The sequence below is a fragment of the Pongo abelii genome, chromosome X, assembly GCF_028885655.2.
Source record: "Pongo abelii isolate AG06213 chromosome X, NHGRI_mPonAbe1-v2.0_pri, whole genome shotgun sequence".
Taxonomy (NCBI): Eukaryota; Metazoa; Chordata; class Mammalia; order Primates; family Hominidae; genus Pongo; species Pongo abelii.
The window spans coordinates 136908547-136935036 of NC_072008.2; the positions used below are offsets into that span (position 1 = coordinate 136908547).

The window sequence follows — 26490 nt, forward strand, 5'->3', positions numbered from 1 at the left end:
TTATTGCGGCATTATTCACAATAGCAAAGACTTGGAACCAACCCAAATGTCCAACAATGATATACTGGATTAAGAAAATGTGGCACATATACACCATGGAATACTATGCAGCCATAAAAAATGATGAGTTCACGTCCTTTGTAGGGACATGGATGAAATTGGAAATCATCATTCTCAGTAAACTATCGCAAGAACAAAAAACCAAACACCGCATATTCTCACTCATAGGTGAGAATTGAACAATGAGAACACATGGACACAGGAAGGGGAACATCACACTTCGGGGACTGTTGTGGGGTGGGGGGAGGGGGGAGGGATAGCATTGGGAGATATACCTAATGCTAGATGACGAGTTGGTGGGTGCAGCGCACCAGCATGGCACATGTATACATATGTAACTTACCTGCACGTTGCGCACATGTACCATAGAGCCTAAAGTATAATAATAATAATAATAATAATAATAATAAAAAAGAAAAAAATAAAAAAATAAAAATAAAAATAAAAAAATAAAAAAATAAAAAAAAAAAAAAACAAAAGTCCTAGTGGAAGATTTCAAAGAACTAAGAACTTGAACCAAACCATGAACTTAAACGGGAAGACACAACACTAATTTGCTAACTTCCAAACAAAACAGAAATTGTAACAGTTTGAAAGCAACAAAAACTAGCAAGCTGATTTGAACCAGAACAAAGTTTCATGTTTTCTGAATCGATCAAACTTGCACCAAACCCTGAGAGTCTAATCAGCTCAAGCTCCTGCAAACAACACACAGCAAGGCTTGGTTTCACCTGTCTGGAAGCTGACAAGGGAACCACAAAATGAACACTGGATAAGGAGTCAGAAGAACTGACGTCTCCTGATTTTCTTCACTGTTTGATCTTGGTCAAGTCACTTCTACTCTCTTAGCCTCAGCTTGCTTGCCATGAAATGGCCAGGCTGGGATTGCCAATATCCTAGTTTTAATAGTCTATGCCAACTGTGGAATTTAGTCTGTGATGAAATAGATAAAGTCACAATTTAGCCTTAATCTGCAGGAGGCAGAGAGATGGACCACCCCAACTCTCTTAAGGATTCATGTTTCTAGCTTATTTTGAAATATACTTGGCTGGGCATGGTGGCTCACACCAATAATCCTAGCACTTTGGGAGGCCCAGGTGGGAGGATCACTTAACCTCAGGAGTTCAAGACCAGCCTGGGCAAGAGAGTGAGATCCCACCTCTTAAATAAATAAATAAATAAAATTTTAAAAAGTGTTTTTTTTAAAGAAATACACTTCATTTAAGAGTTGGTAACTGTCCTTGTTCAGCCTCAGAAATAACCTAATATACTTTTTCAGAATGTCTCTCCTCAAAAAAAAGTTTCAGGAATAGTTTGTTTTCCTCAAGTGAAAGTTACAGATGAGTTGTCTGGTCCAATAAAAGGAAAAGAAAAGAAATGACAGTGTTCTAGTATAGGCTGAGCCCCTATTGCATGTCAGACATGGCAAATTTTACATAATTTTCTTAACCAATTTTCACAATACAATGCTATATGGGTTTTTTTTGTTTTTTGTTTTTGTTTTTTTTTTTTTGAGAAAGGGTCTTGCTCTGTCACGCAGGCTGGAATGCAGTGACACAATCATAGTTCACTGTAACCTTGAACTCCTCGGCTCAAGTAATCCTCCTATAGTAGACACTTTTATCCTCACTTTATAGGCAAGGAAACTAAGGCTTACTGATGCTAAGTGACTTGCTTACAGTACTTGACTGGTACTGGGATTCGAACTCAGGCAATTTGAATCCATTACTATAACAATATCTTAAGAATTAAAGGAATAGTTCTTAATTCACTGATTCAATTGGGCTTGCTTAGTGAATAAATTACATGCTGATTCAAAACAGTGAAAGTAAATTTCCTTGCATTTATACTGGGTTGACATTTTTTTAAATTTCATTTTACAGTTTGGCATAACGGTTAGGACTACTGGGCTCTGGAGTCAGGCAGACCTGAATTTCTTGAATTCTGTCTTATGGACAAGATAGTTAACTGTGCTGTGTCTCAAGTTCTCTTATCTGAAAAATGGGGAGGAAGTAGTCCCTACCTTGTCAGGCTGTTGGAAAGTGTCAGTGAACTGATAGCATCTCGCATAGTACTTGACACAAAATGACAACTCAGTAAAGACCGATGAAAGCTATCCTTGTATTCATAGCAATACAAGAAAGGAAAGGTTATAAAGGAAAACGAAACTGGGATTCACTGAATTTAAGTGCTCTTTGGTTATAGCACAGATATAGTTTGGAAGGTTTTCAGTGGTCTACATACATTCTCCAAAACTAACTTGCATCTTATGGTAAATCAGCATATTCATGAAGCAACATGAATACACTAATTGGGGTTTCCTAAAGAGTAGCAAGGAAACTTGTCATGTGCTCTGCTTAGCAGCAGTTGTCCTTAGTTTCCTGGAACCCATCCTTTTAAAGAAAAAGCTCGGAAGTAGCAGACTACTGCTGGAAGTACCAGGCAGGTGGAGACATCCTGCTTCCCCGCAATTCTTCAAGCCCTGGCTTCTTTCCCATTCACCTGTGGCCCTCTTCTCAGATTCCCTCTGTCCTTCCCCAGTTTATTCTGGTTTTATCGTGATTCTTCCTCTGGCACTAGCTCTGTTTCTGCTCATTAGCATCAAGTGGTGTCTATGGAATGTGTGCCTTGCACGACACTAGGTGAAATAGAAAGTCATCCAAGAGTTAATGAAAAACACATGTGATCCATGGCCAAACAGATCTAAGATACACAGGTAGACTAGAGTTTTGGCAAAACAGTAAATGCAGGTATAATGCAGGATGACTTGGTTGATTTCAGAGCACAAAAGAGTTTGTTCATCTAGTTAATGATATGCGTACTGAAAAATTTTTAAAAACTGTACTAATGTCTGCCACTTAATCTGAAAGGCATAAAGGAATGGATAGATTAATAGGTGAAAAAGCAAATGCAACAAAATGTTCATTATAGAATCTAAATGTTGAGTATCTGGGTGTTCACTGTACAATTCTTTTAACTTTTCTCTGTATTTGAATATTTTCACAATAAAAGGTTGAGAAAAAGGAGAGGGGGAAAGGGGTATGGCTTATTCAACCACAAGTGTTTCAGAACAAAATAATTATAATTATATAGAAAAGTATAAAGCAAATAGGGCAAAATAATAACAATTGGTGAATCTGAGCAAATGGTATATAAGAATTCTTACATGATGCTTGCAATTTTTCTATATTTAAAAGTACTTCAAACTAGAAAGTTAAAAGATAATTTGTTGAGCACCAACCTCTTTTACCTAGTGTCTCAGTTGCCATTTTCAGTAGTGAGGGCATTAGGTTAATAGTAGAGATATTGGAAACAATGGTGGAAGGGTGGGGAAAAATAACAGTCACAGATATATCTTGGGGGCCTACTATATGCAAGACACTGTGCTAGGCACTCTGGGGAATTCAAAGAAGTAAAAAATACAGTCCATTCCCTGAGTGGACTCCCACTGTAAGTAACGGAGTGCCAAAGCAGTGTCTGAAAGGGTAACTGGCTGGAGCAGAGTTCTGTAAGACAGAAGTATAAAGATTAGAAAGGTAGGCTGGAGCCAGATTGGAGACAGTACTAAAGGTCAGGCTGAAGAGTTTGAACTTCATCCTATGGATAATGGGAAGCCATTTACAGTATCTGAGTCAGGGAAAGAACATGATCTAAAACTGACTGGCTAGATGGTACAATTTGTTTGGGCACAGGTACCTTCAACATGCATTTGTTTTATATTCATGTACATCTGGTACGTCTATCCACTTCCCATATCTGGATGTGACGTATAAGGATTTCCAACATGCTGGTTGCTGCTTATTTTTCAAACAGCCACTTCCTGACATCTCTTCGGCCTTTCCTTTTTCCTCCCCCAAATCCCAAGGGCAGCTGACCAGCACGTGCCTCATCCCTGCTGACTCAGCAAGCAATAAATACGCCTCATAGAATGCTTTTGAAATGAAGCTGCTGTGCTTCAAAACTGATTTCTTTCCTTCATGATAATCAAACCTCAATTACTGCTGGAATCACTGATTTGAGTTGGAAAGAATGAATATTCATCTAAGTAACATGTGAAGGAGTGCAGGAAGTTATGTCCTCTGTACAGAAGGAAACAATTGTTCAAAGTGATCTCTGTATACGGAAAGAAACCCTAGCAGAGATGGCATTGCTGAATAGTGGCAAATGATTAGGGTAAAACCTCTCAAAGACTGCCAAATTAGAAAGTGGACTTTATAATCCTTTGGATATATACCCAGTAATGGGATTGCTTGGGTCAAATGGTATTTCTGGTTCTAGATCCTTGACCATGGCACATGTATACCTATGTAACAAACCTGCACGTTCTGCACAGTATCCTAGAACTTAAATTTAAAAAAAAAGAAAATTTCCTGATGTCTATGATTGTATTGTAGCTATATATGGAATATCCTTTTTTTCTGGTACAAGATTCAAATAAAATATTCAGAAATGATGAAGCATCATGTTAAAATTTTATTCTCAAATGGTTATTTTAATATTCTTTATACCATTCTTTCAACTTTTCTCTAAATTGAAAGTATTTCAAAATAAAAATAATAAAATTTAAAAAAAGAAAGTGGACTTTCAGTTTTTCCCCCCATGAAGTCCATCCTCCAGTGCAATCATGTTACTCCCCCCATTTAAAACCCTGTGTTCACCCATCCCTACATATAGGACAATGGCCATACTTCTTAGCAAGCTGACTTACTTCACCCAACCAGCCACAGGATACCTTTCCAGACTCTTATCCTGTCCCCCTTTCCCACGCTTTCAGTGGTTCACACACAATATCTTACCTTTTTCTGAACTATGCAGTTTTACACATTTGACTGCCTTGCATGTGTTGATGGTCCCTCTGCCTGGAATCCTTGCCCATCACCTCTTTGTCCACATAGAGACTAGGCAATGCCCCTCATCCTTTATGATTCAGCACAGTTAGACTCTGATCTCTTAAGTTGTCTACCCCCAGCTGTAATTCCCTCCTCCATATTCCCAGAACACCTTCTCTCTCTTTTGGGTGCCTTTCACATCAGAATATGATCACTGGTTTGAGTGTCTATCTCCCCTATTAGACTGTGAGCTCCTTAAGGGCAGGGATTACATCACATCAAATTCATTATTATAGTCCTGGTGTTTAGCATAGGGTCTGGTCCTGTATATATGCTGAAATGTCTATTGAATGAATGAGTTTGAACATCAAGTACTCCTTGAAGTCAAACTCAGCATCTCTTGAAAGGTGAAAATTAGAATGGTATGTGACCAGAGTAATCCTGGTGAAGTATGTTTGAGGACCTGACTGAAGAAAAGCTGATAGGAGGACACCTTATGGGGGCTTATTGTGGGGCAGTTTCTATCCCAGGAAACTCTTATTAGCAGTTGTTGCTGGCTAAAAATGAAGAGCAGCTGGAGCAGATGACAAGGGCCCTTACTGGGGATTTCTCCATCCTTATCTTTCACAGTTCACCACTAAAGCAATGTTGTTCTCTGAAGTAACATTTTCCATAGTGTCTCAATTCTCCTGAATGACTGCCATATTCATTTGTGCTCTGCCTACCGAGGCATTTGGACCAGCTTTGTTAAAGTGTGGTCACTGAAAGCTCTTCGATTCTTCTATTCACCTACCATTATTATGCCAAAGAACAATGTTTTGTGAGTAAGAGACCAATGAAAAACAGAGCACCAGAAAGGGGAGGGAAGCAGAGCTAATAAAAACTTTTTTCTCCTCCTAGATTGCCAATGTATTTCACCATGTTTCCATCCTACAGTGTTTTATACTATGTATCAGTAAAGGCAAAAAAAGGAAAATTAAGACTTCAGCAAAACTTTACACTTTGTAGGCAAGAAAAAAAGGAAGCAACACTGAGGGATAGAACATAAATCTTTAGACATATGATCAGTAGCCATTTCTGAAAAGTACACATTTGGGCTGTTTTAAACAAATAGCAAAAAGCAATTAGGTCTTTCTGACTAAACTGAGGTGTATGCTGATTTCTTTTTTTTACTAAGTCTGTTTTGATCTTCAAAAATGTCAAACTGGTAAACACTTTACTTTTTTGCACATATAAATCTAAGAGCCAAGCCTAGCTTGAGGAAGATTTAAGAGACATAAAATTTGTCTGAGGTGTCTGCCAAATCTCTGCAGCAGAGACAGAAACCCTGGAAAAGCTGACACAATCATAACTCTCACATCACCAGCAGGCTTGTGCAGGGCTGGGAAGCACAGAAAGTCACTGTTCCTTCTCTCATACTGTTTGTAAACAGAGAAGCAGATCATTTGCTTATCAGCTATCTGGTAGCTCATTTTTGCCTAGCTAGCCCACCGAGAAAAAAAAAAAAAAACACATCCCCATGGGTACATATCCCAATTTTCAGCTGGGTGAATTTTCATTTATAAGATGGGCCCGCTTGTTAAAATTTTTCTCTTTTATTTGCTCTTGAATTCTCTTACTCTTGTGTGCTTGGTTGCTCTCTCTGTCCCTTGTTCTTTCTCTTTTTATTCAGAAGGCATTAAAAGGGGTATTTATGAGTATTTAGTGCAGTGCCTAATGGAGTGCTTTCACACAGTAAGCCTACAATAATTCATCGAATGAAGTGAAATCCTATCTGTAATTTCTACGTTCAAATTATTTGATCATGTAGCAGGAAAACTATAGATTTTTTTTCCTGGAGTATTTAAAAGTAACAATTCCTTATAAAGAAATATTTTATTCAGATGACTCATGCTTAGGACTTCCGTCCCTTAGAAATCATCCATTTTTGCACAATGGGTATTATTTGTAAGGAAAATGAAGGGAAGACTACACTTCAGGATCCTGAATGACCACTGATACATTATTGTAGAGAAAATCAGATATCCTATATACACTCGATTGTATGTCGTATGGTAATCCACTACATATGTCTAAAATCACTTAACAATGCAAGAATATAGTGCACACATGGGCTGCATTCTGTAAGTAGGATTAACTATTGAATTCAACCAAGGTCTTCCCTGGGGATAGACTGCTGGAAAATACATCTACATGACATTTAAAAAAATAAATTAACCAATGACATCGGCTCCCATGAGACACATTGTTTCTTGTACATTCAATTCTATCACAGTTTTCTGTAGCTCTCTGCTGACATCCCCATCCCAAATGACACAGAATTTCAAAAAATAAAGAAAAACAGAGCAACTGGAGCTATTCCATCTCTCCTGTATGAAGTGTTATGTACACAAAGGAAAGATTTCTGTACATGAGCACAATGTGAACCACGACAGGGTGAGATCATGTCAGTTGGCTGTTCTTGTTATGCTGTGGTCACATATAACTTCCCCAAGGGAGTGTACAAAGCCTGTTTTCTTCCTGACAAGGACCAGCAGGGATTGCTGGAAAATACAGAAAACAGAGTTATGGCAGGAGGTTTTAAATTTTCTCTTCAAAAATGCCCTTTATTATGATAACTTTTCTTCTCACTTTGATGTATTAGTTTTTCTCATCTGTAAAATAGGAATAACTATTTTATGTGTTTAATATTTTTGCTCTGAGAATTAAATACCAGTAGATTGCCTGGCATAAAATAGCTAATCCATAGAGTCCACATCAACATTGGCTAACATTAATTAAATACCTATTATGTGCCTGCCACTGGCCAAAGACCCCCCAAAAAAGTAAATCACAGAAGGAAAACCTAATACTAGAGGAGCAAGCAGGGAGCTGATTTTCAAAGCTTTTATCAGGCAGTCTAAGAAGTCTGGATATTACTCTGAAGACAATGGACAGCCTTTGAACTATTTCATATAGAGGCCAGATGGTTTTAGATTTGTGATTTACAAAAATCATTCTGTCAGCATTGGTAAAGAGTAGACTAGAAGGGAACCAGGCTGGAAGCAGCAGTAATCCAGGCTAGAAGTGATGCATGTGTGTTGGGGGGTGGAAGGTATGCCCCAAAGTAAGACAATAGTGGACACCGGGAAAACATTTTAAAATAACTTTTTTTTTTCTTTTGAGACAGAGTCTCACTCTGTCTCCCAGGCTGGAGTGTAGTGGTGCCATCTTGGCTCACTGCAACCTCCGCCCCCTGGGTTGAAGCAAGTCTCCTGCCTCAGCCTCCCGAGTAGCTGGGATTACAGGCACATGCCATCATGCCCGGCTAATTTTTGTATTTTTAGTAGAGACGGGGTTTCCCCATGTTGGCCAGCCTGGTCTCAAACTCCTGACCTCAGGTGATCCGCCTGCCTTGGCCTCCCAAAGTGCTGGGATTACAGGTGTAAGCCACTGTGCCTGGTCAAAATAACTTTTAAAAAATTAACAAATATACTGTAGATTAGAAAATAAAAATATGCAAAAGGTTAAAAGTAGAAGTCATATGCAATCTTACTACTTGCAGCAAACCCGTTAATATTTTTTTGTGTGTTTACCATTACAGGATTTTTCCTATATGCCTACACAGATGTACGTGTGCGTGTGTGTGTGTGCGTGTTTGTGTGTGTGTTATGTATATGTTTTTAAACTGGCATCTGTCACTCTGTACTGAGAGTTTTATGATGTGAATTTTCTCTTAATATATCAAAAACAATTTTCCACATCATTAAATATTGTTTGGTAAAATCAACTTACAAGGCTACTTAGTAATCCATTCTATAAATGTACCACAATTGATTTCATTCAAACCCCTAGTATTGTACATTTAAGATGTTCTTTTTTTCTTTTTTTTTTTTTTTTTGCTATTAGTATAAACAACTCTGGGATAGATGTCCTGAGTATTAAATTTTTGGAAACATCATGATTGTTTCCTCAGCATAGAGCTCTAGAAGTTGAAGTGGTAGGTTAAAAGCTGTATTCCATTAAGGTTTCTGATACATATTGACGAATTGCTCTCCAGAAGAGCTGTATCAAATTATAGTCCCAGCAGCAGAGTCTATGAGTAGGAGATGAACTTGAGAATGATGTCAAGGACACAGTGCACTGGACTTGGGCGGGTAGAAGGAATGATGTTTCCTGGCAAGGTATCAGGGCAGGAGGAAGGTGAACTCTGTCAAGAGCAGCAAAGTAATGGGCAGGGCTAAGGAATAGGTGTCTGGATAGGTAAATGATAGGAAAGAAAAAGGTAAGATAACCAGGAGAGAGTGAAGAAAAGAGGGAAAAAGTAGGTCTTTCGTGAAATTATGGGCACTTTAATTTACTGCTTTCTTCAGCAAAAGTAGCAAACGTAGCAAACAGCTAGTCTTTTCATAGCATTTGGCACTCTGTGCTACCAAGGTCCCCAGTTATATTCATGCAAATCTGTTTATCAATTCTTTTCACCCAATAACCATTTATTAGGTGACTACCATGTGTCAAGTGCTCTTCTGGATGCTATGGGTATGGAGATGAATGAAACCTGGTCCCTGCCCTCAAGGAGTTCACAGTCTAGTGGGGAACACAGAAACATCCACAGACCGACACCCTACAGTGTGGTACAGGCTAGGACAGAGGTAAGTAAGTGCAGGGTCCTGTGGAAGCCAGAGGCCTAACATTGCTTTGTGCGTGCATTCATGTATGTTGGGCAAGGGCTGTCGGGAAGGCTTCACAGAGGTGTTGACATATGAGCTGAGTCTTAAAGGCTGAGGAATTTCTTGCATGCCTAAGGGTCACACATCATAGTCATATTCCTAATCAGTGCCTTGAATATTTGTGCTACTGCTCTCAAGGACACTGAGTAAGGTGGGAAGGATGTTTGTGTGTAATCCAAATCCACTCGAGTGGCAACTATAGCTTCCATTGTAATCTTAATGAACATAGAAACATAGCATGTTTTGGCAATATTATTGCTCACCATAGAATATAAATTACAAGAGGCAAGGGGGGTATGCAGACTTTTAAAACGATTCTGGTAACATTGACATAATAATATTAACATCCACCAAGTCCTAATAATTTTACCTCCTAAATGTTTCTCGAATCTGTTCCCTCCTCTCACGTCACTACTCTTGGGTCTTTATTGTCTCTCTGTGGAACAGAGTAGCAGCCTCATCATATCCACCTCCACAGTATCCTTCCCACTGTCATTGTCCTTAAAGTAAAAATCTGATCGTGGTGCTCTTCTAAAACATGTTAATGGTTTCTTATGGCCTACAAGCAGCACTACCCAAATTTCAGTCATGAGTATTACTTAGTGATTTTTACCATATTCACATACAATGTGTACTATTATTACTTAATATTTGTCCTTAAATGAACTGAAAACTGGTTCACTTTCTATTTTTATGAAGTAAAATCCAAAGTAATCTTAGATGTGATGGCTTAGTTCAGTTTTATGTTTTTTAAGACATATTTGAACATGTAACTAGTAAAATTAAAATGTTTGTGGGAGCACAATGTAACTATCACTGGCAGATGCCCCACGTTTTGAGAACCACTGACCTATGGGGGCGCATTCCAACTTATGATTGCAATCAAGGTTCTTCACAAATTAGCCCCAACCTCTTTCCAGACTCTTCTCCTACCCATTACACTTTCCTTTTCCTCAACTATCTGCACTCCAGCCATGCTGAATTCTTCCACGTTGAATGAACATGCCCTACTCTTATACAGCCACACATCTTTCACAGACTGACTCCTCTATCTGAAATGCCTCCCCTCTACTCCTTCCCTGCCTGGGGCAAATTCACTATTCTTCAAGACCTATCTCATGTCACCTCCTCATGGAAGCCTTCTCCCTGAGTCTCCCTTACAGTGAGTCACACCTTCCTTTATCCCTCCGTAGCACTTTGTACCTGTCTCTGTTATACTACACACTACAGTATCTCAGAACTGTGGGCATCCAGCTCCCCAACTAGACCCCAGGAAGCGTTCACATCTTGTACTTCATTGTTTCTCCAATACTTCACGTGGGCAGAGGTCACGAAACAGATCTAGTATCCCGGGTAACTTTTTAAAATGCTAAAATAAAATACATCCAAAGTACTATCAAGGTCCAAATAGCTTAGAGGTATGATATGTGTTATAAAGAGAATCATCTAATTCAGAAATAGCCGTACTGACTATGGTTTTGGCAGACACAATTAGCTACAGCTGCAATGACAGTTAATTTGGTTATGGCACCTACTTTACAGCAAATACATTCTGACACAGAAATTTTAAGTGAATCATTTGGGTTTTGGCCAGGATGATCAACTATACCTATCTCTCCTTACCACAACTGGAAAGTCAAGAACAAGAATGAACATTGGGAGCAGCAAACCATGTTGAACAGAGTATGGGCTTTGGAGTCAGAAATCTGTACACCCAAACCTCAACTCAACTTATAATCTATGTGACTTTAAGTAGGTTGTTTAACTTCTGTGCATTTTAGTGTTTTCTTCTAGAAAAAGAAACAGGAATAATAGTACCTACTTCATAACACTCTTAAGATAATGCAACAAAGTATTTATGATGATGACTAGGACATTATGTGGGTTCAATAAATAGCAGTCATTATTGTCACCCAATGAGATAACTACAGTTCAGATAATGTGATGCACGGGGACAGCAAATGCATTTCTTAAGAAAATAAATTGATGTCTCTAGGCTTTAAAGTTGACAGCTATAGACTGTAGCTAAGAATAGCTACAAACAAAACATCTGCAAGACAAGCTTCTTCTTGGATTTAAACTCACACCTGGAACATACCATCACACTTCTTTGTGTTCTCCAAGAATTGATCTCAAATCAGGTTCCCTAGGATGAAAAGAAAAATCATCCAATCTTAATTTTTGCCTTCAATTTTATTTGATACAGAATAATATCCAAACTATGTGTATGTTTCAAAGTATCATGTTATTATGACCCCAAGCTTCTCCACCCTATTTATTTCCCAGTATATTTGTGCTGATATCTTTTATTCCAATCAGGCAAGTCCACCTATCTCACAGTGCTCTCTCTTCTGTTTACCCTTCTCAAAGTCCAATCTCAGTAGCAGGAAGCATTTTCTCCCTCCTTTTTGACAACTTCAAATCCCCTGTACTCTGCTGGAGCCCAAATTAAAATTCACCTCCTTCACAAAGCCTGAAAGCCGGATGAGGGCTTCAGCACTTCCCGGGTTAGGCTTGAACTTCCATAGATGAACTCACCACCCCCATCAGTATGCTCTTCCACTGACCCCCTTAGCGTTTTTTGCACGCGTTTGTAATAATACAATGATTAATACGGTCTGTTTCACACGGTCTACTTTATTCTGTAGAATAAAGTTGTGCCCCCTAAATGTTTGTCAACATTAGTGCTATCAGTCCTTGCTGGAAACCCCTAAAGCGCTGGGTTTTTATAACCAGTCTAACTTGCCTTTTACTCTCACCAGAACCCTGCACTGAACCTTAAACACACATTTCTCAAAAGCAAGATTCCTTCCCTCTTTTGCTTCCCATCCCTTCTAGAAATTGAGGGGAAACTCTTCCCACTTCAAAGACCTGGTGGGGAAAGTGACAGGTGGCTGAGGGGCCAGTAAAGAGATGGCGATCAATTAAGGAGGCAAAAAGAGAAAGTTTGAAAAAAAGTCACGCCCTGAGCGTGGCAAGGAATTCCCATGCGCCAAAGAAAATGGGGAGTGTAGCGCAGGGAGGGTTATGTGCCCAAATCTGAAATACAAATTGAGGGAAAAGAGGAAAGAGATCACCCAATTCCTGCGGTAAGAATTAGAGTCCAGTCACCGCCTAGGCAAAACCCTGGACGCAAACACCAACTTCGGATCTCTGAGGAGGCACAGAGCCAGGGGCAGGGGGGCGGCGTCGTGGGAAAAAAAAAGGGCAGGCGAGTTGGACCAAAAAAAAAAAAAAAAAAAAAAGAGCAAAGACAGCGCGCTCCCGGGCTCAAGAGAACTGGCGCCTAGAGCTCAAAAGCCCACCCCCGACTCCCAGTCCCGATACCCCCTCCCCTGCAGAGGCGGAGCTGGGTGGAGTTAGGCGCTGAGGACCGCGGCCCCGGAAGCACCCTCCTCCCTAGGCCCCCTCAGTCCCACAGTCCCCAGCCACGGCCACTGGGGCTTTCTGCCTCTCTGACCTCCAGCTCCCCGGCTACCGAAGCGCTAGTCCTTATACAGCCGCGGAAAATCGGCCCGGCGCGGCAGCTCCTGGGCTCGTAGTGCCCTCGCGGCGCCCCACGCCGCACCACTCTCTTCCGAAATGCCCGCCTCGCGCTTCCAGGCCTAGACCCGGCACTCTGGCCCAAGGCTGGACTCTCACCCACAGGGTGCCCACTGCGGCGTCTCCTATTGGCTACTGGTCACCGGGGAAGCCGGGGGCCCGAGCCCATGGCTTCATGGGAAATGTAGTTTGAGGTCGCTGGAGGCTGTTCTTCCTGGGGGTATCCCGTGTTGACATTGGCAGAGAGACGCAAGTGAGGACCGAGAATTATGGGAGATGGAGTCGCGGGACACTTATTTCTCTATACGCACAATTCTTCCCCTCCCCTTCCGATTGTCTCCAGCGTTCAGACGGGGAAGGGTATTCTGGGTATTGTAGTTTGGAGCGCACCGTCTAGAGAATCTCTCTTGGGGTTATGGGTTTGTGCTTGTGGGGACAGACGAAGGCTCTAGATTTATTTTCATGTCGGTTAAGCTCTTAGGATTTTGCGGGAAGCACTTTCTATCGTGATTTGAAATTGTTACTGAGTTTTAAGTGTTTTTCAAAAGATGATGTTTATTCTTTGATGAGCTTAGAATTTTAATTGAGAGTTATAGTCCTTTAAAATTGTTAAAGTGTGTTCTTTGTGAACCACCTGCATTAAACTCACTTGAAAGGTATGGAAGAATGCATATATATATTTTTAATTGGAAATTATAGTTCCCCCTAGAAACAGTGTCATAAATAGGCATAGAAATGTGATCTACACTAGCCCAGAAGAAGCCTATTTAATCCATAATGAAGCTATGTTGTTGCCATGAAAAACAGTGGCCACATAAACTGCTATAAATAACAGTTTAGAACAGATAGACAATACAACTTAAGTACAAACGAGTAACTATATATATCTTTAAGAAACTTTACCTTTTGAGTAAAAATATGTTACAAGAGCTAGATAAAGACATAGGTGGGGAATGCCAAGCACTTCCAAGTGACTTAAAGGTTGAGGAAAATGGTTGTTTATTAGGGCTAATTTCACTCCTAACTTTTGACCTTTTTTTTTTTTCTCTGTTAGAGATGAATCCTTATAGATTGATGGATTGTTACAGTTGAATTACTACAACTTCTTGATGAGGACAACTTTTCGACTCACAAGTAAAATGAAGGGAAAGACAGGGGAATTGCATTTTGCTGAGGTAATTGCCCAATATTTTAAAAAGATAAGTGAAGGAGAAGATGATTTAATAAATTCAACCATTTATTCAGCATACTGCTTTGTGCAAAGCTCTGGGCTAGGCACTGTTGCCACAAAATTGGAAAAATAGTCCCTGCCCTCAAGTAGCTCAAAATCCAGGTGAGGGGAGGAGAATCTGGGGGGAGGAATAGATGAGTATACGATGGCAAAATGCTGTAAAGAAGTCTACATAGAGTTCTATAGGAACATAGAGAAGGAAGAACTCATTCTACTTCTGGAGAACTGGTTGAAGAACCAGTAAAATATTTGTCAGATTTGGGGCAGGGAGGTCAACCATATTCTATACAAAGCATATGCAAAGGCATAAAGGCATGAAAGAGTGCAGAGAACAATAGCAAAAGTTCCATATTGCAGAGACTAGAGACTAATTATGAACCAATTAGTTCATAATTTAACTTGAAAGTGGGAGAACCATCAGAGGAATTTTTGTGATTATATAGTGTTTATTTTTTAAAGCATATACACATAGAACATACTGGGAACACATAGCTAGGATATTATGGGGAATCATTCTGGAGGGTGCTAATTGAATTGCTGTATTATGTTTTAATACTTTTTATACTTTTAAATTCCTCCAGGAAAATAATTTGCTTTTTTAAAAAAAGAAAAATTAACTGGGTGCTGGAGCTCATGCCTGTAACCCTAGCACTTTGGGACACCAAGTTGGGAGGATTGCTTGAGCCCAGGAGTTCGAGACCAGCTTGGGCAACATAATGAGACCTTGTCTCTACAAAAAATCAAGAAAATTAGCCAGGCATGGTGGCACATGCCTGTAGTCCCAGCTACTCAGGAAGCTGAAGCAGGAGGATCCCTTGAGCTTGGGAAGTTAGGGCTGCAGTGAGCCGATATCGTACCACTACACTCGAGTGTAGTGGGTGATAGAGCAAGACTCTGTCTCAAAAAAAAAAAAAAATTAAAAAAAGAAAGAAAGAAAAAAGAGAAAAAGAAAAATCACCTCATTTCAGCCATAAAAAGGAGTGAAACAAGGCATTTTCAGTATTATGGCCACCAGAAAAACATTGTGTGAATCAAATGCAGAATTTCTTTTCTCAGCTTTGTCTCCTTTCTTTTTATCTTTTTTCCCATGACTCTTTACTTTGATTTGATCATTGATTTCAAAGTATTTGCAGAGCATCTACTATGTTCCATACACTGTGACAGGTTTTGGGTTTTAATGGTGAGTTAAAACATGGATTCCTGTTCATCAAAGTATTTCTAGCAGGAAATGGAATAATCAGATGGAGTTGGTAGATGTGGAAAGTGAGAGAAGGGGAGGAGTCCATTATAACTCCCAAGTTCTGACTTGGAAGACTAAGTGTATGGTAGTACCATTCACTGAAATATTGAACCTAGAAAGAATAGCAAGTTTTGTGAAGAATAGGAGGAAATCAGTTTTGAACATTTAAAATTTGAAGAGTCTGTGGAACTTTTGGTTGGAGATGCCTGATAGGCTGCTGAGAAATGCCGGTCGGAAGCTTGGGAGAGAGGTCTTGCTTGGAGCTAAACATTTGGGAGACATTAGTATAATATAGAGGGCAATTAAATAAGTGAAAAATTGTTTAAACTTTACTTAGAGAGTATTTTTTTTTTTTGAGACGGTTTCTCACCCTGTTGCCTAGGCTGGAGTGCAGTGGCACGATCTCGGCTCACTGCAACCTCTGCCTCCTGGGTTCAAGCTATTCTCCTGCCTCAGCCTCCCGAGTAGCTGGGATTACAGGTGCCTGCCACCACGGCTGGCTATTTTTTTTTTTTTATTTTTAGTAGAGATGGGGCTTCACTGTGTTGCCCAGCCTGGTCTCAAACTCCTGACCTCAAGTGATTCACCTGCCTCGGCCTCCCAAAGTGCTGGGATTACAGGCGTGAGCCACTGTGCGCCAGCCAACTTAGAGAGTATTTAGAATAATAGTTTTTAAAAAGACAAAGATTATGGAATCCTGGAAAATAATGATATTCAAGTAGCAAATAGAAGAAGAGATGCCTTCCAAGGAAGCTGAGAGGGAATGCCCAAATAGATGAACCAAGAGAAAACAAAGCAGAATTACTGGCATATATTACAGAGAGGTCAGGTAGCAGGACAGAAGAGTAAGAAGAAATTACTCATTCATCAATTTAACAAGTTTTTATTGAGTACCTATAATGTGCCAGACATTATTCTAGATGCTGGGAATAGAGAAGTGGAAAACACATACAACATCCCTTCCCTTTGGAGGCTATATTCTATTAGGAAGAAGCCATCAACAAAAAAGATAAATAATTAAAATACATAGCTGTGATAAGTAATATTTCTTACTGTGTATGTCACAGCTGTGTATGGCTATTTCTGTATGGTGATATATATATACACACACACATATATATATATCTCCAATAAGCCATATGGAAATTTTATATATAATATATAAAACATATCTATATCTCCAATAAGCCATACAGAAATTTTATATACAATATATATTCTATATAAGCACAAATGTATACATATATTTGTATGTGTATATACAAATGTGATACTCTTTGGTCTGTTGTTATATAATAAGATGAATTTGTGAAATAGTGGCCCAGGGTCAAACAGTGTGGCTGGATTCAGAGAACAATTAGGAAGTCAAGGTTAGAGCTGTATCCAGAGCCAGTGTAGAGCCCAGGTCAAGGCCAGGGTTCATGTGTATAATGTGGAATGTATTTAGCTTCAATCTTTTCTCAGGTTAAGATTTAGTAAGTCTGTAGCAGTTTTTACAGGCCATTGTGGATTCAGGATCAGAAGACCATCAAACCAAGTTTAGGGTTCAGCCTGATAGCAATGGTAGGCCCAGATTTAGAGCCATGGTTCAGTCTGTGTCACAGATTAAAGTGCATCTCTGACCACTCTGGACTAACGGCAGCCTCAGGGTGTTAAAGCTCACTCTGAGGCTGCTGTAAGTCTAGAGTGGCCTGATTTATGAAGTCAAGGTGCAAGATTTGGGTTCAAATTTTGGCCAGAATTAGGATTTAGTCTGTGTGTAGGAAGAGGCCTCATTCTAAGATTAGAGTTAGGGCTTAGTCTCTGGACCAGACTTAGACCACACCCAAGGTTAGGGCTCAGCTCAATGTTTGACTTCAGTTTTTGATCAATGTTGGAATCACTTTCATTTCTAGGCTTGAAAGTCAATAAAGGCCAGGACCATGGCTCTGCCTGGGGTTAGTCTTCATGCTGATGATGTTGCCTAGGAAAAAATGAAGGAAGAATATGAACAGGATTTATGTTCAGTCTTTCATCAGGTTAAGTTTCAATTCGTATTCATGGTTAGAGTTTATTCTGGGTCCAATAATTGAGTCTCAGTCTGTGACCAATGGTAAGGCACAGTCAATGTCTAATATTCAGTCTGTTGCCATGTTAGGACATTACCTGTCATGTGCCCTAGAGCCTTGTCTCAAACCAGAGTTAGCATTTCATATATGGACAAAATTATGGTACAGTTTGTGGCCAGGATTTCAATGATGAATATGAACAGGATTTGGGATGCGTATTTGGCTAGAGTAAGTTCAAGGTGTGATTTCTGACTTTAGCCAGTGTCAGGATTCTGTCTTTGTCCATAGCTCATATCAAGAATGTTCTATGGAGCTAACTCACAGTGGCCTGTGTTGGACCTGATTCTGTGGCCAGAGCAGGGCTCAGTCGGTGACCTGTATTAGCCATTTCAATTTGACCACTATCAGAGTTGAGTCTGGAGGGAGTAGTTCCACTATGACTTTATGTAGCATTTGTGTTCACTGAGTATTGGTGGTAGTGCTATCTGATTAAACTTGTACCAGAGTTTGGGAGTTACCAATGACCAAGGTAAGGCTTACTATGAAGAAGGTTTTAGGGCTAAGAGTGTAAACAGGTTTTTTGGATTAACTGTTGATGTTATTTGTCAGTCTGTGGATAGAGTTGAGATGAGAACAAACAACACATAAAATCCAGCTTGAAAGCTTTAGAGGTTCAGGCTGTAATCAGGGTTTTGGGATCAGGATGTTGCCAGGGTTTGAGTTCAGAGTGTTCATTTCCTGTTGTCAGTCTGGCACTTAGACTCTGGCTTAGTGTAGCAGGCATTTGGGTATCAGTAGTAGAGTGCAGTCTTTGCTAATTGTTAGTGACCATAATGTGCCCAGTGCCATGGGTACATCTATTCACAATTGAGGACTAAGTTTGTGACCAGACTGATTGCTCAACCTCCAGCTAGTGCTAGGACTCATTTTGTGGCCACTAATACAGTGAACTTTGTTTATGGGTTTAAGACTTGGTATGTGACAAAGGTTAGTACTTAGTCTGAGCCTGTTGTTAGATCTGATAGTATGAGCAGGATTTTGATTTAGTCTTGTAGGGTCAGGAATCATTTCTCTAACCAGGCTTAGGGCTTGGCCTTTAGGTCTCAGACTGCGGTGGGACTTACAGTCTTCAACCCAACTCGGTATTCAGAATGTGGCCAGGAAGAGGGCTCAGATCTTAGCCATGGTGAGTTCAGTCTGTGCTCAGGGTTAGAATTAAATCTGTTGCTGAGTTTTAGGCCAAGAAGATGAAAAGTATTTGTTTTGTCTTTGTCTAGTTTGTCCTTCATTCATCTTCAAGGTTTGGGTTCAGTCTCTGCCCAGTGCTGGTGAGCAGCTTAATTTCTGGTATTAGGAATCAGTCGGTAGCCAGGGTTAAAGTTAAAGTTGTGGTTGAAATTGGGATCCAGTCTCGGGTGAAAATTTAGCCAGAGATAGGGTTCAGTCTATCTCAAAAATTCAGGATCAGTCATTAGCCATTTGGAGAAATCAGATTTATTCTCAGGTTGAAAGCTCATGTCAGAGGTTAGGCTTATGGGCTCAGTCTGTAATGAGAGTTAGGAATTCAGTCTATGGCTAGAGTTAGAGATGCAGTCTGTAACCAGTTAGAAGCTGTAAGGTTTAGGGGTCAAATCAGTGGCCAGTGATAGGGCTCAGTCTATCCCAGGATCAGTAGATTATTTCTTGATCAGATTTATGAACCCAGTCTCTGTCCAGGTTTAGAACTTGGGCTTTGAACATGGTTAAGACTCAGTTTGTGGCCATGTTCAGAGTTCTGTCTATAGTCAGGATTAGGACATATGCTGTGGTCAAAATATCCTCAAGTTTTGTGGAAGATTTGGTTTCACTTCTTGGCCATGATTAAGGCACAGAGTTGGGCCAAGTTTAGAATCTGGTCTCTGTACATGTTTTCGTCTCTGTATGAGGCCAAATTTAGTAGTCATTCTGTTGCCAATGTTGGGATCATTTTCTGGTTAGTGCTAAGTCTGTGGAAATTGTAGCTGGGTTGGTTTCCAAGATCAGATCTCAGGCTGTGACCAAGTTAGAGCCTCAGTCTGTAGTCAGGGCTAGAGCTCAGTTAGTATCTATGCTGAGCACTCATTTTGTGGTCAGTTCAGGATGTTAAGTATATCCCAGAGTTAGGTCATGCAGTCTGTAGCCTAGTTTAGAGACTCAGCCTAGGGACAGACTTAGGGGCTATATCTGATGTTATTTTTGATCCCTGTATCATGAATTAAGGACTTATACAGTAGCCATAGTTATGGTTCAATAGGGAATCAGGGTTAGAGATTCAGGTTGGGACCAGTCTTAAGTACTTAATCTTGGGCCAGACGTAGACAGTCAGTATGTGACTAGGCCTAGGGACTTGATTTAATCAGGATTAAGACCTTGGAGTGTAGCCAGAAAGTGGCTCAGTTTGTGGATAGAATTAGGGTCTTCATTTGTGGCCAGGGTTAAAGGCTTGGTGTGAAATTGGAGTTAAGTCTCCAAGTTCAGAGTTAGGAGTTTAGGCTATGTCTTGGGTTAGGTGTTTGGCTGGTGGTCAGGGTTAAACACAGGACCTGCATTCAGTGTTGGCAGCTTGCTCTGTGACCAAGCTTAAGAGACTTTTTTCTCAGCCTGTGGTGATAGTGATTGGTAATTATACATCAATAAAGTTGTCATAAAAGGTTAAAAAAGTGGATTCATACAAGTGAAATGGTAGGAATGATGCAGGGAAGAAACCATAAAGAGAGACTGTTTACTGAATCGGGACCAGCAATGTCCTTGGTGTCTCAGAATTTTTGCTTAAGAAGGACAGGGCAAGCACATGAGATTGAGAAGAAAGGAAAGAACTGGTGAGTAGGGAGCTGGTAACCCAGGGAAGTAGATACGTGCTTCTTGAAGGACAGACATTTTTATAAGTTGTGGAGTTAATGCAAGTTGGAAAACCTTGCAAAAAATGGAAAGTCCCATTTGTTTTGTTTGTTTTTTTGGGGTTTTTTTGAGATGGAGTTTCGTTCTTGTTGCCCAGGCTGGTGTGCAATGGCGCGGTCTTGGCTCACTGCAACCTCTGCCTCCTGAGTTCAAGTGATTCTTCTGCCTCAGCCTCCCAAGTAGCTGGAATTACAGGCACCCACCACCACGCCCAGCTAATTTTTTTGTATTTTTAGCAGAGACGGCACTTCACCATGTTGGCCAGGCTGGTCTCAAACTCCTGACCTCAGGTGTTCCACCCGCCTTGGCCTCCCAAAGTGTTGAGATTACAGGCATGAACCACCACACCTGGCCAGAAAGTCCCATTTGTTAAGCTCTTCCATCATGTTATTTTTGCCAGTACTGGTTTTCCTGAGCACCCTTTCTAAACCATTCCTCATCTTCCCCCAGGCTACACTGATCTCCATTATATCTCAATCACTATATGTTCAATAAATATCTATGGAATGCATGTTTGTTTTTACTTACATTCTCCCATGGAGGCTTATGACAGTGCAATATGATAAGTGTTGTTATCGTCATTATACAGATTTTAAAAAGCTGTTAAGCTAATTAAGAGATTCAAAAGAGCCACACAGCTAGTAAATGCAGAGCCGGATTTCAAATCCAGTTTTATTTGACCCCAGTCTACTGTGCTTTTTGCATATGCCACCTGGCCCATATAACATATGTGAGATTTACATCTCACCTTGACCCCTTGACTTTGTCAACTTTGTCTTAATTCTTACAGCAACTCTAATTTTTCATCTGGAAAATTGGGATGACAATAATATTAATACCCATTTCTTTTCTTTTCTTTTTTTTTTTTTCAGAGATGGAGTCTCACTCTGTCACCCAGGCTGGAATGCAGTGGCACAGTCTTGGCTCACTGCAACCTCCGCTTCCCGGGTTCTAGCAATTCTCCTGCCTCAGCCTCTCAAGTAGCTGGAATTACAGGTGCATGCCACCATGCCTGGCTAATTTTTTTTTTATTGTAGTAGAGACAGGGTTTCACCATGTTGCCCAGTCTGGTCTCGAACTCCTGAGCTCAGGCAATCCTCCTGCCTCGGCCTCCCAAAGTGCTAGGATTACAGGTGTGAGCCACTGTGCCTGGCCAATAGTACCCGTTTCATAAGATTGTTATGACAATTAAATGAGCCAATACATTGAAAGAACTTGGATTCTTTAGGTTCATATTATTATGATGATGCCCTTTTTGGAGTTGAAAAAACATGTTCAGAGAGTTTATTTTCTCAATATCACACAGCTAGTAGGTAGCAGAGTGAAGAGTGGAATCCAGATGGGTCCAACTCTCAGTCGAAGGCTTTTGCTGGTTTCTCAGGCTGCTTCTGAATACCTCAGCCTCCAGGAGTGGCTTTTGATGGACATTTTGGGCTTCGGTGCAGAGTGACATAGGGAAGGATTTAGTGGGAAGAATATGTTAGGTTTCCACTGTGTCATTCCCTACAGTGATTTGAACCTGTGAGGAACAGAGAGTGTACAGAAGGGGGCATACCATCATCTCTGTGAGGGTACATGTAGCTTCTAGGGCACCCTCCCCATGAGAATCACTGAGTGTAAAATGTAATTTCGTGATAGTGTGTTGTGTGTATGAAGAGTATGGGGGCAGCAAAAAGGTGGGTGACCACTGAGGTAGGCCTCCATGCTTTTCTCTATGCCCAAATATCAACCTTGCCAACAGTATTTCCAAGGGACTGTATAGCCAACTTTCCATTATTTCTACCGTCTGCTCTTGGCTTGGCTTATCTATGTTGTATCTGGCATCTACGTCTTCCCCCAGGGAGTTTATATGCTGTGGACAAGAGGGATTGATTATGTTCCTGCCTTCAGTATGGCTAAATAAGCTCCTGCTAGGCCTGTGGGACACTATTAAGCAGACCAACGTTGTCATAAATGGAAGCTCCAGCAGGATAAGAGAGAGAGAAAGGGGCACATCTGAATGGCCAAAAATATCCCAAACCTGATGGAATATGTGAATCTACATATTTGAGAACTCAACAAAATCCGAATAGATAAACTCAAAGAGACCTATTTTCTGATGCTATGGTTAACGCACATTCTTTGGCTATAGTATAGCACCTTTTCTCTAGTTAAAATCTTGTGCATAATCTCAGTACATGGAAAGAGCAAATCAGAGTGCTCTATTCCAGTCCTTTACTTCCTGATGTGACTCATGGTCAAAACTTGACCCTGGTATATGCAAAGCTCAAATCCCAAGATCATGTTTTCTGCATCTATAGTAGATATAACTTTGCTTTACGTGATCCACAACCTTCCACTCAAAGCGATAGGCACTTTTGGGACTTCAGGCTGGAAGACGGGTATAATCTCTGGCTGGAGAAAAGTGAAGACTGGGCCACCAATTCACAACCAAGGAGGCTTCATCAGGGTCTCATTAGTGGGTCTCAACTATTTTTCTTTGCTTTCATTCTTGAGCTACCAGACCATGGGCCATGACCCATTATCTGTAAATCCAATAATCTCAAAAACCGAAAGTTTTCATAAGTTTACCACCAAAACTCATTAGGTAGCAAAATGTGACCTGAATCAACATAAGGCTATTTATAGTCTTCAACCTATTTATATGAATATTCATTTTGATATAGAAATACTAATGTGTTTGTAACACCTACCAGGGGTATTATAGACCATGTATATATACCATATTACCTTTCTAAAATCTCTCAAATAATGAATTTCAGAAAACATCGGCCCCTAAGTGTTTTGTATGAGGAATTTTGGATATGTATTTCCTCTCCTTGCTGTCTCATTCTAATGTCACCTTCCTCACTTTATCCCACACCTGGCAACATCTGCCAAGGCCAGGGAATGGGAACACTGAATGCTTTTGCAGTAAAACTTCATATCGCAAAATAGATAATGATGAGTTGAATTAGTATGACAGAGGAGGAAGTGCTAAGAAAAATATCTTCATGTTTTTCCTCCATCGTAGGTTCAGATCCAAAAACATATTCTCCCATACCATATTGACAAACTCTCCAAGGTTCTCCACCTAAAGACCCATTTGTAGTCTAGCTGAAAACAGACAGGGGCTGGATGCTAACCTCAAAACCTGATTACTACTACTACTACTACTACTACTATTACTTGTACTACTATACTAACATTGGGTACAACTTGCCAAGTTCTTGTTCTAGGGCTTAGAGTCCAAGCTCTTTCAATATATTGGCTCATTTAATCATCATAACAATCTTATGAAATGGATACTATTATAATTACCATTCAGATTTTACAAATGAAAAAAACGGAAGCAAGAGAGATGAAGTCATATATTCAAATCCATACAGCTAAGAATTAGCCAGGCAAGGATTTTGATGTACCTCATGCTTCCTTTGCGTCTTCACTTTATTTTGAAATTGACTTATGGCATAACCTAATGGACTTATAGACAGGGGGAGAAGTATGATGGGCTATGGGTCTGGGGAGCCAACCACCCATCCTCCCCTGCCAGGATCCAATGAGGCTAAGGTGTTTTCATACACATTTTTTTCTATGGAGTCTGGAATGTGGAATTCATTATGCAAATTTCTTGATGTGATGATTTGGCTGGAAAAGCAGATACTATGGAAATGTTCCCCCACTTATCTCTAAGGACTACTCTGATGTAAAATATTATGTGTTGATGAGTATGTTTTTTATATGTATGCATGGGCATACATTTACATGCATGATTCTGTGTCAGTCAGCACGTATGTGTTAAGTATAGTACATTAGTTCTCAAGCTTTAGTCTAATCTCAGATACCTGGGTAAAATCACAAATATTCCTGGGTCCTATGCTCAGAGATTCTGATTCAGTTCAGTTGGGGTGGAACACAACAGCTTGTTACTTGCACCTGAAGTGATTCTAATACAGGTGGTCTGTGCAGGCTACATTTTAAGAACAATGGGATCATGCTTTAGAGTAGGCTCTGGAGCCAGGCTGCTAGTGAGTGATTTAATTTTAGGTTTAGGCAAGTCAACTTGGCTCTGTTAATATCAGTTTACTCATTTTTGAAAATGAATAATAATATACCTACTTCATGAGGTTGCTGTGAGGATTAAATGACATACATTTATTTAAAGCGTGTCTCATTTGATGTGCCTAACCCATCATAAGTGATCAGTGAATAGTAGCTACACTATTCACATAGACCACAAGGATAATGGCAACCATAATGGTGCTCCCCATTCCTACCCCCGTCCCAGAATTATGCAGTGCAGATGCCCTGAGGGCATGCTAGGGAATAGTGAAGTGATGTGAAGAGGCCAACTCCTGAGGGGCTGCAAGGACCGGGAATTTTGGTTGTAACCCACAGCCTCACTCCTTGAAAAGGATTTAAAGAACATAGAAAGCAAAATGGTGGAAGGGTTTGCAGATGGTAGGTTTGGGAGTGCTCCGCCCGCTTCAGGCCTTTAGGGCAACTGGTCATGCACCACTGTGTTCACAATCTGGCCCCCAGCTGGCATTTAGGACTGGAAGAACAATGGATCCTGTATTCGAGGAAAACTTGAGGTGGAGTGCTGCTCATTGGTCTTCTACCATTAAGATGCTATATAAAGAGAAATACTAATCAAGTAGAAATCAAGGTGCCTGACCTCAAGGAGCCTAGAGTCTTTGGAAGAAACAAACATGCCAGCATTGTTACTTTAAGCAACTCCCATCCACTCTCTGGGTTGAAGCTTTGTCTGTAAAATGATGGTTTGTACTTAAAACTTTGAACATGTTAATTTCTCATCCTCCTAGAAATAAACAAGCATTAAGTCACAGAAAGGAGTGCATGATGATGACACAGTGTGGTGGAGTGAGGCAATATCACTCAAGCCAACTTGCAAAGCTGCCGTAGAGTGCAATGGCTAGAGCTACCGCCAGGAAGGAAGAGGGGAAATGGGATTGGGTCAAAGGCCTTAGCTCTCTTGTTGGTGCCAAAAATTGCTCACTTTGATACCTACCTTGAGCCAGATACACAACAGATATGCCACATGTTGGCTCTTGCTGATATTCCTCTAGCCCCCTTGCTGCTCACTGATTTTAGCTGAAAGTGGGGATTAATTGACAAGGACATCTTGGAGGAGGATGTCACAGATCCTGTAGTGTGCCAGAATGAATTCAGGATTAAGTAGGAAACTGGAGACTGAAGTGACTGAGAGCCAGGACAGGGTTAGCCTCCTAAAACACCCTGTCTGGAGGGCTTCACTGTGGCTAAGGGCTGCTAATATGATAAGTGTAGTACTATAGCTATAAAATTAAAGATAGCACTTGCTGCATGCTAGGTGCTGTTCCAAGCGCTTTACAAGGAATAACTCTTTTTTGCCTTATTATAACCTTATTATGATAGCAATTATTATTATTTTCTTTTAAAGTTGTGGAAACTGAAGCATATTAAGCACTCTCCAGCCACCAATTTTTCTCAGAGGTTTTGGTTATGTTTGTTTGTTTGTTTGAGACAGAGTCTCACTCTGTTGCCCAGGCTGGTGTGCAGTGGCACGATCTCAGCTCACTGTAACCTCTGCCTCCAGGGTTCAAGCAGTTCTCCTGCCTCACCCTCTCGCGTAGCTGGGATTACAGGCGCCTGCCACGAGACGCCTATTTTTAGTAGAGACGGGGTTTCACCACGTTGGCCAGGCTGGTCTCGAACTCCTGACCTCAGGTGATCCACCTGTGTTGGCCTCCCAAAATGCTGGGATTACAGACATGAGCCACTGCACCCGGCCAGAGTTGTTTTTTTTTTTTTTTTTCTTGTCTTCATTCTTTCCCTGTACCCTGAAACTCACCTTGATCTGCCTTGCCTGGGAATAACATTTTATTCCAATAATGTTCTATATATAATGTTTTATATAATTCTGGAGTCAAGG

The 26490-nt window shown here is 40.5% G+C and overlaps 1 protein-coding gene and 1 long non-coding RNA gene across 5 annotated transcripts in view; one reads left to right on the top strand and one right to left on the bottom strand.

The window, feature by feature from the left end:
• The window catches only part of ENOX2 (ecto-NOX disulfide-thiol exchanger 2), a 279886-nt gene extending 266625 nt beyond the window's left edge, over positions 1-13261 (bottom strand). For all 4 annotated transcript variants that reach the window (XM_009235250.4, XM_003779727.5, XM_063721396.1 and 1 more), the window contains exons 1-2: positions 13059-13261; positions 11697-11744 (exon numbers count right to left, since the gene is read on the bottom strand). The gene's annotated coding sequence lies outside the window, so the exon portion shown is untranslated. The remainder of the gene's footprint in view (positions 1-11696; positions 11745-13058) is intronic.
• On the top strand, positions 13258-26001 carry LOC129053048 (uncharacterized). Its single transcript, XR_008518180.2, has 3 exons — positions 13258-13797; positions 14196-14316; positions 21449-26001. It is a non-coding gene; the product is annotated as an uncharacterized LOC129053048 (long non-coding RNA).
• Positions 26002-26490: the final 489 nt, after the last annotated feature.